The sequence below is a fragment of the Emydura macquarii genome, unplaced genomic scaffold, assembly GCF_026122565.2.
Source record: "Emydura macquarii macquarii isolate MOO-44397 ecotype Brisbane River unplaced genomic scaffold, CSIRO-AGI_Emac_v2 contig_2473, whole genome shotgun sequence".
NCBI classification, from domain to species: Eukaryota; Metazoa; Chordata; order Testudines; family Chelidae; genus Emydura; species Emydura macquarii.
In genome coordinates this window covers 10,259,444-10,268,744 of record NW_027132610.1, presented here as the reverse complement: position 1 = coordinate 10,268,744, position 9,301 = coordinate 10,259,444, and the positions used below count along the sequence as shown (strand labels likewise).

The window sequence follows — 9,301 nt, the reverse complement described above, 5'->3', positions numbered from 1 at the left end:
AGGCGAGCGAGTTAAGTTCGCGCGCAGTTGAGCGGGGAGGGGCGGGAGGAAGGAGGGTGCAGCTGCGTTCTATATAGGGCCGGTCCCGTGACGTGCAGCTTCTAGAGCGTGACTTCACCAACCCCTCCCCCCCACGGGTCTAGAGATGGACTAGCCCAGCCCCCCGTCGCTGTGAGGAGGGGACGGTGGCAGTCCCCACCCCTGCTCCAGGAGAGCCCCTCCCCCCGCCGGGGAGCGAGCCCAGCAGCGACCTGCCCGGCTGGGACAGAGCGAGACGCTGTGACGCGGTCGGAGGGAGAGACGGACCGATCGCCCCCCGCCCGCGGGACAGACACCCCCGGGGCACGGAGATCCTGCTCCCAGCCGAGCACGGCGGGGCGGGGAACCCCGCTGCCGGGCGGGGCCGGAGGAGGAGAAACTCCCGGCGCGCCCGGAGCAAGGGAGCGAACCGAGGCCCGGCCCGGCCCGACCAGCGCTCGCCCCTTGGACATCTGCGTGGGACCCCCCGGGCTCGGTCTTCACTCCTGGTCTCAATACCTGGTGTGCTGGGTCCGTCCTTCCCGTCACTGATTTGGTTCAGCGGCAGGTGGCTACCTAATAGTGAGAGGCTGCTTCCGCCAGTCCCTCCCTTGCGCAGGCTTTTGCAGTTTTTCTTTCTCTCTGTTTAATTGAAAGTTGGATTATATCTGGTATTTTAAGAAAATCTCTCACACACTCACTCGTATTATGGGGACTGCCGGAGAAAATACTGCTCAGTTTCAATCTGGCGTTTGGAATTGGTGGGGAAGCTGCTGTTCCAGTGTTACTATACACTGCATTTTTTCTCTCTCAGTTTCCATCTCTGGTTTATGGACACTGCTTCTGTATTTGATAAGTCTGTTTTAGCTTTGTGTATTTTACTGTAGTGAGGGAATCTGCTACTGTGATGATTCTGTGCATGGATCTATATAGGGTTTTGGGTTTTTTTACCTTTGTATTTGTTCTTCCCAATAACTCACATATTAGTGTTTTAAAGTTTGGTCCAGTGTTCTAGGTTTTGTTCTGTTTCAAAGGAGGTTGTTTGCTTCATTTGTCAGCAGTGTAGAGATCTGGTAGTAATGTCATATAGGAAATAGCTTTTCATTTGGGTTTGATCTTTAGTGCTTTGTGGTGGAGAGCTGGATGGTGTATGTTGGCACCAGTTGTTCAATGCATTTTCCTGTAAATAGATTGGGAGAGGAAATGGATTCAGTTCCACTCTGAAGCCATTGATGCTGAAGTTTCAGTGTGCATAGAGGATTTGTTTGCAGAACTTTAGATACAGGGTTTATATTTTTTCTCAGCTGGTGTAGTTGGATATTAAAGTTGGGCCCCATTTAGTAGAATGAGTTGAATAACATTGTTGAATAGTTTCACTGGTGTTTATGTAGTGGGTTTTTTATGGCATTTAGTGCTATTACATTATGTTAATGTTTTTATAGCCTATGCGATAGAATCATACAAGATTGGAATTGGAAGGAACCTCAGGAGGTCATCTAGTTCAACCCCCTGCTCAAAGCAGGACTAACCTCAGCTAAATCAGCTCAGCTAGGGCTTTGTCAAGCCGCACCTTAATAACCTCTAAATATGGAGATTCCTCCACCTCCCCAGGTAACCCATTCCAGTGCTTCACCACCCTCCTAGTGAAAAACATTTTCCTAATATCCACCCTAGACCTCCCCCACTGCAACTTGAGACCATTGCTCCTTGTTCTGTCATCTGCTACCATTGAGAACAGCCTAGCTCCATCCTCCTTGGAACCCCCTTTCATGTAGTTAAAGGCTCCTATCAAATCCCCCCTCATTCTTCTCTTTTGCAGACTAAACAAGTCTAGTTCCCTCAGCCTCTCCTCATAAGTCTTGTGCTGCAGCCCCCTGATCATTTTTGTTGCCATTCACTGGACTCTCTCCAACTTGTCCACATCCTTTTTGTAGTGAGGGGCCCAAAATTGGACTCAATACTCCAAATGTGGCCTCACCAATGCCAAATATAGGGGAATAATCACTTCCCTCGATCTGCTTGCAGTGCTCCTACTAATGCAACCCAATATGCTATTAGCCTTGGCAATCAGGGCACACTGCTAACTCATATCCAGCTTCTTATCCACTGTAACCCCTAGGTCCTTTTCTGCAGAACTGCTGCCTAGCCCGTTGGTCCCCAGTCTGTAGCTGATGCTATCTGGTAACTTGATTATGGGGTCCAGTTATATAAAATTTTATGTATATGCAATTTATGAATCTCTGTAATAAAATTTCAGTTTGTTTTGATAAGGATTTGAGCTTTTAATTTTTTTTCCATAGTGACCAATGGACCCCATTTTTTTGCTTGAAGTTTCTAGCAAGTGTAAACTCTTTTTCAGGGACATTCTGAGTGAGAAATCATTTGCATATAATAGCTATTACATGCCTTTTTTAGCACATATAACATAGATAGGATTAGGTATTTTTTCAATTATTGTGGCTTTGTTTAAGAAATACTTCAGTAGAGACATTTCATAGGTCATTCATACCTATTCAAAAAATAAGATTAAGGTTGCATCCGTTTTTAGCCTTTCTTATCTGAAAGCCTGTTTGCAAGTTGTTGTTCTATTTTTTGTAGATTGGTATACGGATTTGATTGTCATATCTTTTCCCATCATTTCAGTTTTGTAACCATTTACAGTTCATGCCCAGGTGCTCTTTTAAAGTCTATACAACAGGTAAATATCACTCTACTCTTGTAGGTTTCTGGTCTTTTGCTTGAAGAAGTAGTCAATAACTTGTATTTTAGGGAGGAATCCAGTCTGTCTTTGTGTTTTGTGTTGTTGCTCAGGTATCTATCTCATTCTTCTATTGGAGATGTCACTGGATAGTTAGCAGCTCTTCCTGCTAACACAGATGCCTGTTTGTTTGTTTGATTTGAAAATAATCTTAGCTTAGCTTAGTCTGTTGTTACAGAAGAGTCTGAGGTATATAATGTTCCCAAAGCTCCCACTCAGAGTCAGGGGACCTCCTCTCCACCCATGACTAATCTGATAACTGAGTCCAAAATCAAACATTCAATAGGACCCCCAGGTTCGCCCCTCATAGCATCTATCATTTGGGTTTTGCCAAAGGAAAACCAATGAGTGTAATAAGTGAGAAAAGGAAGGGATTTATTAAGAAAATAACACAAAGTCCAAGACCCCCAAGGGCTTAAAGCCTGGAAACCCAAAGATGACAATAATATGATGAAGAGGTAAACGAAATAACAAGTATTTCTGACTTACAACCTCTACGCATATAGGATGGATGGAAGGAAGGAGCATACCCAGAAACCAGGAAGATGAACACAAGACAGCACAATCAGGATCAGGGACAGCAGACAGATAAGTGACTTTATGCAGGTCTCCTCTTCAGTTTTTCTTGGTCCGTCAAGATGAGAATACATGGCTATATGGTGCTATAAGCCTTATGCACATTGTATCAACCAATTGAATTTTTCCATTTTCCCAACTTATGCACATGTCTCACTAGTTATACACGCATCTCGCTAAGGTTTGTCCACACGTCTTGCTAGGGTTTCAGATCCCCTGTGCTCAGACTCACCCAGTCAGGTGTGAGAAGAAATTGAAAGGCGCTAAATTAGATTTCAGGGTCAATCAAAGTTCAGAAAAAATGAAGGGTATCTTTAATAAAATAAAGGAACTGGGTTACACTGTGCCTAGAGACACTCCATCCCCACAGGCATATATCAGAAGAGGAGGGAAAACCAGGGTTGCGGGGGGAGAAGGGAAATTTTAGGGAAAAACGTTTTCCCCTCCTCCCCAACACATAGGGGAGATAAGCAAAAGTTTGGGGTTGAAGGAGGAAGAGCTCACACCCCACATACATATATGGAGAGAAAACTCTCTTGTGTGCTTCCTCCCCTCTCCCACTGAGGAAAAATTGATGTGAGAGCTAGAACCTTCTATATGCATGTTGGGGGCACAGGTGCCAGAGATGGGGAGCAAAGGGCCATTGCTCCTCCCTTTTTAAACAGGTTGGGCAAAAGCCTGGACTTGGCTGCGACCAAAGCGGGGTGGTGTAAGGGCAGAGCCCCTTCCCTGCTGGCATGATGGATATTTGAATGTGGCGTTGTGACCCTATGTCTAGCACTGGGGATTGTAGTGGCACTCAAATGTGGGCCAGCCACCCTTCCATTGTGACGGCTCCTGGCTTCTGGCCAAATTTGAGTGAATGGCCTTGTGACTGGGTTGGAGGTTACCCATAGAAGTTGTGCCGTTTTGACTAAAATTGATTTAGCCAATTTGGTTTAGTTAAACAGTGCAACCACCATAACATGCACTCCAGTCTACAACTGGCCATATTGGTTTAGATTGCATTGGTAACTTAAAAACAATTGTATTAAATAGGCACAGGGCCTGAGACATTTTCCCATTTCCCCTTTTACATGTATGCATTCACACAAGAAGAGAAAAGAGGTTTTTTGACGTGATTGTGCAATATTTTCATTTCAGGCTAATTTATTATGTATCTAATTTCAGGACACAGCTTCAGTTCCACCTCTTTTAAAGTATGATTTAGTCACTCAGTAATTACAGCTATAGTTATATCTTCAGATCAGTTTCATTAAAAAAATTGTTTCCACGTGCTCATACATTTCTTTTTGGGCTGAAACTTTCCATGCTTAAAGTATAATCGAAGGTGAACATTTTGTACATGTGAGGTGTTTGAGAAAAATCCCTTTCATCTTTTTATTTGCAAGTATGGGGAAAAATTGTCACACACCTCCCCTTTCTTTTTTCCTAACGTGCAGAGAACTCTAAAATGACTGAACACCGAATCTTGGTTTGTAAGCCTAGTTCAGTGAGTATATCATGTTCGTGACTAAGCTGGAAAAGAATTGGCTTGAAAATAGTAACAAATGTTTGGAAATAGCATACTGGGCCTGCAGTGTAGAAAACTTCACTCAAACTGAAAGTACATTCTGTTAATTTATGCCTTTCACAAGCATGCACCCATCTTCATAGCTAGATGGCCATTGCACGCTGTGCTCTGACAAGTTGAATATGAAGAGCAATCACCATCTGACAAGCCTGACTCTTAATCTTTCATCTCTCAGGGGACACTTTTTGTACCATTGTTGTTTTTTTCTCTTTGAAAAAAAAATTTTTTTTTTTTTTTTTTTTAAACTGACATTCAGACAAAGCATAGGGTCCAAAGTTAAAATCACAGAAAGTCTAGTTGGTGCATTCTTTCTTGCATTTCTTGACTGTAATTTTAACTATTCAACTTTGAGTATTGCATACATTTTCCCTGATGATGATTTGGAACACCTGGTAGCTGAACTTTGTGACTTTGTCTTGACCCATAACTACTTCAGATTTGGAGGCAATCTATACCTCCAAGTCAGTGGCACAGCTATGGGCACCCACATGGCCCCACAGTATGCCAACATCTTTATGGCTGACCTAGAACACTGCTTCCTCAAAACTCGTCCCCAAGTACCTCTCCTTTACCTACACTACACTGATGACATTTTCATCATCTGGACCCACGGGAAAGAGTCCCTTGAAGAATTCCACTGGGATTTCAATAATTTCCAGCCCACCATCAACCTCCGCCTGGACCAGTCCACACAAGAAATCCACTTCCTGGACACTACAATACAAATAAAGGATGGACACATTAATACCCTCCTATACGTATACCCTCGTGTGTGTGTGTATGTGTGTACGTGTGTACGTACACACCCCCTATCTGATTTCTATTTCTTGCATCTGACGAAGTGGGTTGCAGCCCACGAAAGCTTATGCCTGCAGAAATTAAATTTGTTAGTCTTTAAAGTGATAAGGACTAAAGTGCTAAAGGACTCTCGTTTTTGCTGTATACAGACTAACATGGCTACCCCTCTGAAAGTATCACACAATGTTTTTATCATAAACTTGAGAGATTGTTACACCAAACAAAAGCAAAAATCACTAGCCAAAAAAGTGTGATAACATAACAGTTCATGTCAGATTTATTTTGCTCACCTGCTGAAATACGGAGTCTAAACTCTTTCCTCTGTGGATAGGGGATTTTGTTGTCTTTTCAATGAGACATTTAGCACTTTACTTAGGATATCTTTAAATCTACCCCAATTGTATTGCTGGGTAGCTTGACAGACCTACTTTCCTTACTTGCAAAAATAAATTGCGACTTTACTACCAATTTACATATTTTTAAATGTTTCTATAATCTTTCCACTTGCATTACTCCTATAGTATAGAAAGGAAACCTTTTTACTGCTCCAGCAGGTGACGGGCAGATGTTTTTGTCAAGAGGGTACGCTCTGCTTTTATTAACCTTTATGGTGTTATCACTCTTAATGCAAATGTTTGTTCTTATGGGACGGAGGAGAGGTGTCCCAAAGAATAGAATCATCTACTCTGCTCACTTAGGACCTGATCCAATTCTCACTGAAGTGAATGGAAAGACACTCATTGACTTCAGTGGGAATTGGATTGGACCCATAAAATGGCTTATTTTAGCAGAAAAAGACAACTCTGAAGATTCATAATAGAAAATTAAAATCTTTGACATCTAGGCTGTTGGTTCAGATCCAGTAAAGGCTGGTAAGGATAAAAAAAATCATTACAATCTAATAGCTCTTCTGGTCTTTGTGAAGTGAGTTGTGCTCAGCGCTATATTTAGTGGTCAAGTGTCTGCATCTAAACCTACCTTCACAACTGATATTAAAATAGCCCAGGTTCACCCTTGTTGTGGATACTAAACGGTCTCTCCCCCCCCCCCCCTTAGAAGTGGTCCCTCCAGTATATTTGCGGGCATGGTGGGGAAGGTGGTGTTACTGCTGTCTGTACTGGTACAGCACAAGCAGAGGAATTCAGTTTCCAGGGCTGTGATTTTTGCCCATTTTACAAACATTGAAAGTCACTTCCATTTTTTAAAAGAAAGAAACAAACAAACAAAAAAAAGCCCACCCTGCTTCTGTTGGCCCTGTCTTTCTTTTCCTAAAGTAAAAGTGTCATTGATCAGATTCTGTTTTGTTAACTCTATTTTGGTCACACCCTCTCCTCTTGCATTAGAGTAACCCAGTTTAACCGATCTGCTCTTAGAAGTGGTATAATCATGTCCATGTATTTGGTGTATGTTGAAAAGATTGTCAGGAGCACCCAGAGCACTAGATGGAAGCTCTTTCATTATAGTTTGTAAACATCCAAATAAATGTCGACCTGATTGAATAATGAAAAACATTATTCAATAATTTATTCAGTAGTTGAAGGAAAAAAGGTTGAATGTATTATTCAGCTTTTACCCATTATAGAGCTGGTGAAATACTGAAAAATGTATTTGCATATCATTTTTTTTTTTTTGAAGTGTCAAAGTTCATCAGACTAATTATTTGTACCAAAAAATTGAACTGCAGGGGTAATTGTAGGTTAACAGTATAACTACTAGAGTTGGCCTACATCCTGGTCGAATTCCAACATCCTACTTTTGAGAGAACTGATATAGGATATTTATTGTCTACAAGTGGGCAGGATCTCCGTCTCAAAGCACCCTGCAGAGTGCTGCATAATGGTATGCTCTGCACTTGAGTCAGTACTGATTCAGAGGGAGGAGTGTGGCCTGCTAAGGACATGCTCCAAAGCTTATTGAAGTCAATGGGAGTCTTTCCGTTGATTTCAATAGGCTTTGGATCAGGTTCCAAATCATCATCATTGTTTCCTGAATTGCCTGGAGTTTCCAGCCCTGACCCTACTTTAATGCTTGTAGACTGTTCAACAGGGAATCTAGATTAAACTAGCACTTTTATGACTTGTTGTTTCCCCATAGAAATCTAATTTACAGGTTAAATTGCCCACAAACATTCCCACTCCACTTTCCAGACTCTTCAATAAATATTTTTACGCTCACAGAATTCCCTTTAATTAGCAACTCCACCACTCAATCAGCACCTCAAATTAGGCCTGCTATAGTAAATAGTGTTAGAATTTAACACAGTGGTTCCCAACCTTTTTGGCTCGAGGGCCACAGATATCATTTTTACAACCATGAAGGGCCACCAGTCTCTGCCAGCAAGCCTCCCTCTGCCCCGCTTCCCCCCCACTGCAGCCAGATGGAAGGAGTTCAGCGAGGAGGCAGCCTTCCTCCTTGCTGATCTCCCATCCCCCTGGCTGCAGCAGGGATACCGCACGCGTCCTGTAGCCCTGTGCGCTCCACCTGCGTCCCTAGGCAGTGGCTCCGTTCTGTATCCAGGAGGACGGAAGATCAGTGCTCCTCTCTCTCTGGCTCCAACATGGGCCCCAGCGCCTATGGACCTAGGCGGAGCGCTTTTGCCATGTTCCTTGCTACAGCCGGGGGAGTGCTGATTTCCCATCCCCTTGGCTGCAGTAAGGAGCCTGCACTAGTCTCTTAGCCCTGCAGAAATGCGCACCCCCTGCGTCCTTAGGCAGCGGTTCCCTTCTGCAGCCAGCAGGAGGGGAGCCGCAGGCCACTTTGAAAGCCCCTGGGCCACAGGTTGGAAACCACTGATTTAACAGATTACAAGTGGTCCATCACATATCCAGTGCTGCATGTCAGGATGCTGCAGTCTTAGCAGCAGAAAACAAAAGACCGTTTTTCTACTTAAACTGCAAGGTACTTCGTATATTGATTTATTTCTTTTTTCTTCATCCTTAGGTGACCTTTCAACTGAATTTCTGTCATTCTCTATGGATGTCTGAGACTTTCCTGAGGCCTTCCCTCAGACGTGATAAGACACCAGCCTTTTGCAGAATTCAAATAAAAATGGTTGACAAAGCTTGATTTTTGGAGGTAGCGAGCCTTCACAATACCAGCTGAGGTCAGTGATTTTAAGAACTTATAAAAACATAGATGGAGCTCTAATCTCTCACAGACCTGATTTTTATATGTTTTTAAATACATGAAATCAACCTAAAATGACAAGTGCAATATTTGAAATAACATGTGACTCTTAAAAAATAGCTACTCATTCTATGCTGTTTTGGAAGCTATTTTGAAGACCACCTGTTTTTTTTTTCCTGCAGTAATCAGCATTTGTCAAATATGTAAATAAATGCAGAACTTTTGTGACTCCTGGAAAGAGTTTCTAAATATTTTGTCTATTGAACCAAACTCAGATATTATTAGGGCCCAGATTGTTAAACAATTTATTAGCCAACTGAGAAATCATTTTCTTTTTAAATGCTAAAACTTGCCTTATAACATTTTCAAATATTCCAGTTTCCAGTACTTTAAAAGAGAGGGAGACTTCTGAGAGTAGATAAAATGCTGCATTGTTAAAATGGCAGTCATAC

The 9,301-nt window shown here is 42.6% G+C and overlaps 1 long non-coding RNA gene across 2 annotated transcripts in view; it reads left to right on the top strand.

Moving 5' to 3' along the window:
- Positions 1–99: 99 nt before the first annotated feature.
- The window catches only part of LOC137162980 (uncharacterized), a 36,620-nt gene continuing 27,418 nt past the window's right edge, over positions 100–9,301 (top strand). Inside the window, exons 1-2 of one of the 2 annotated variants that reach the window (XR_010922593.1) lie at positions 100–600; positions 8,664–8,826. This is a non-coding gene — a long non-coding RNA (uncharacterized lncRNA). Of the gene's footprint in view, positions 601–2,632; positions 8,827–9,301 lie in introns of those variants that run through there. The other variant, XR_010922592.1, reaches the window with a different exon arrangement.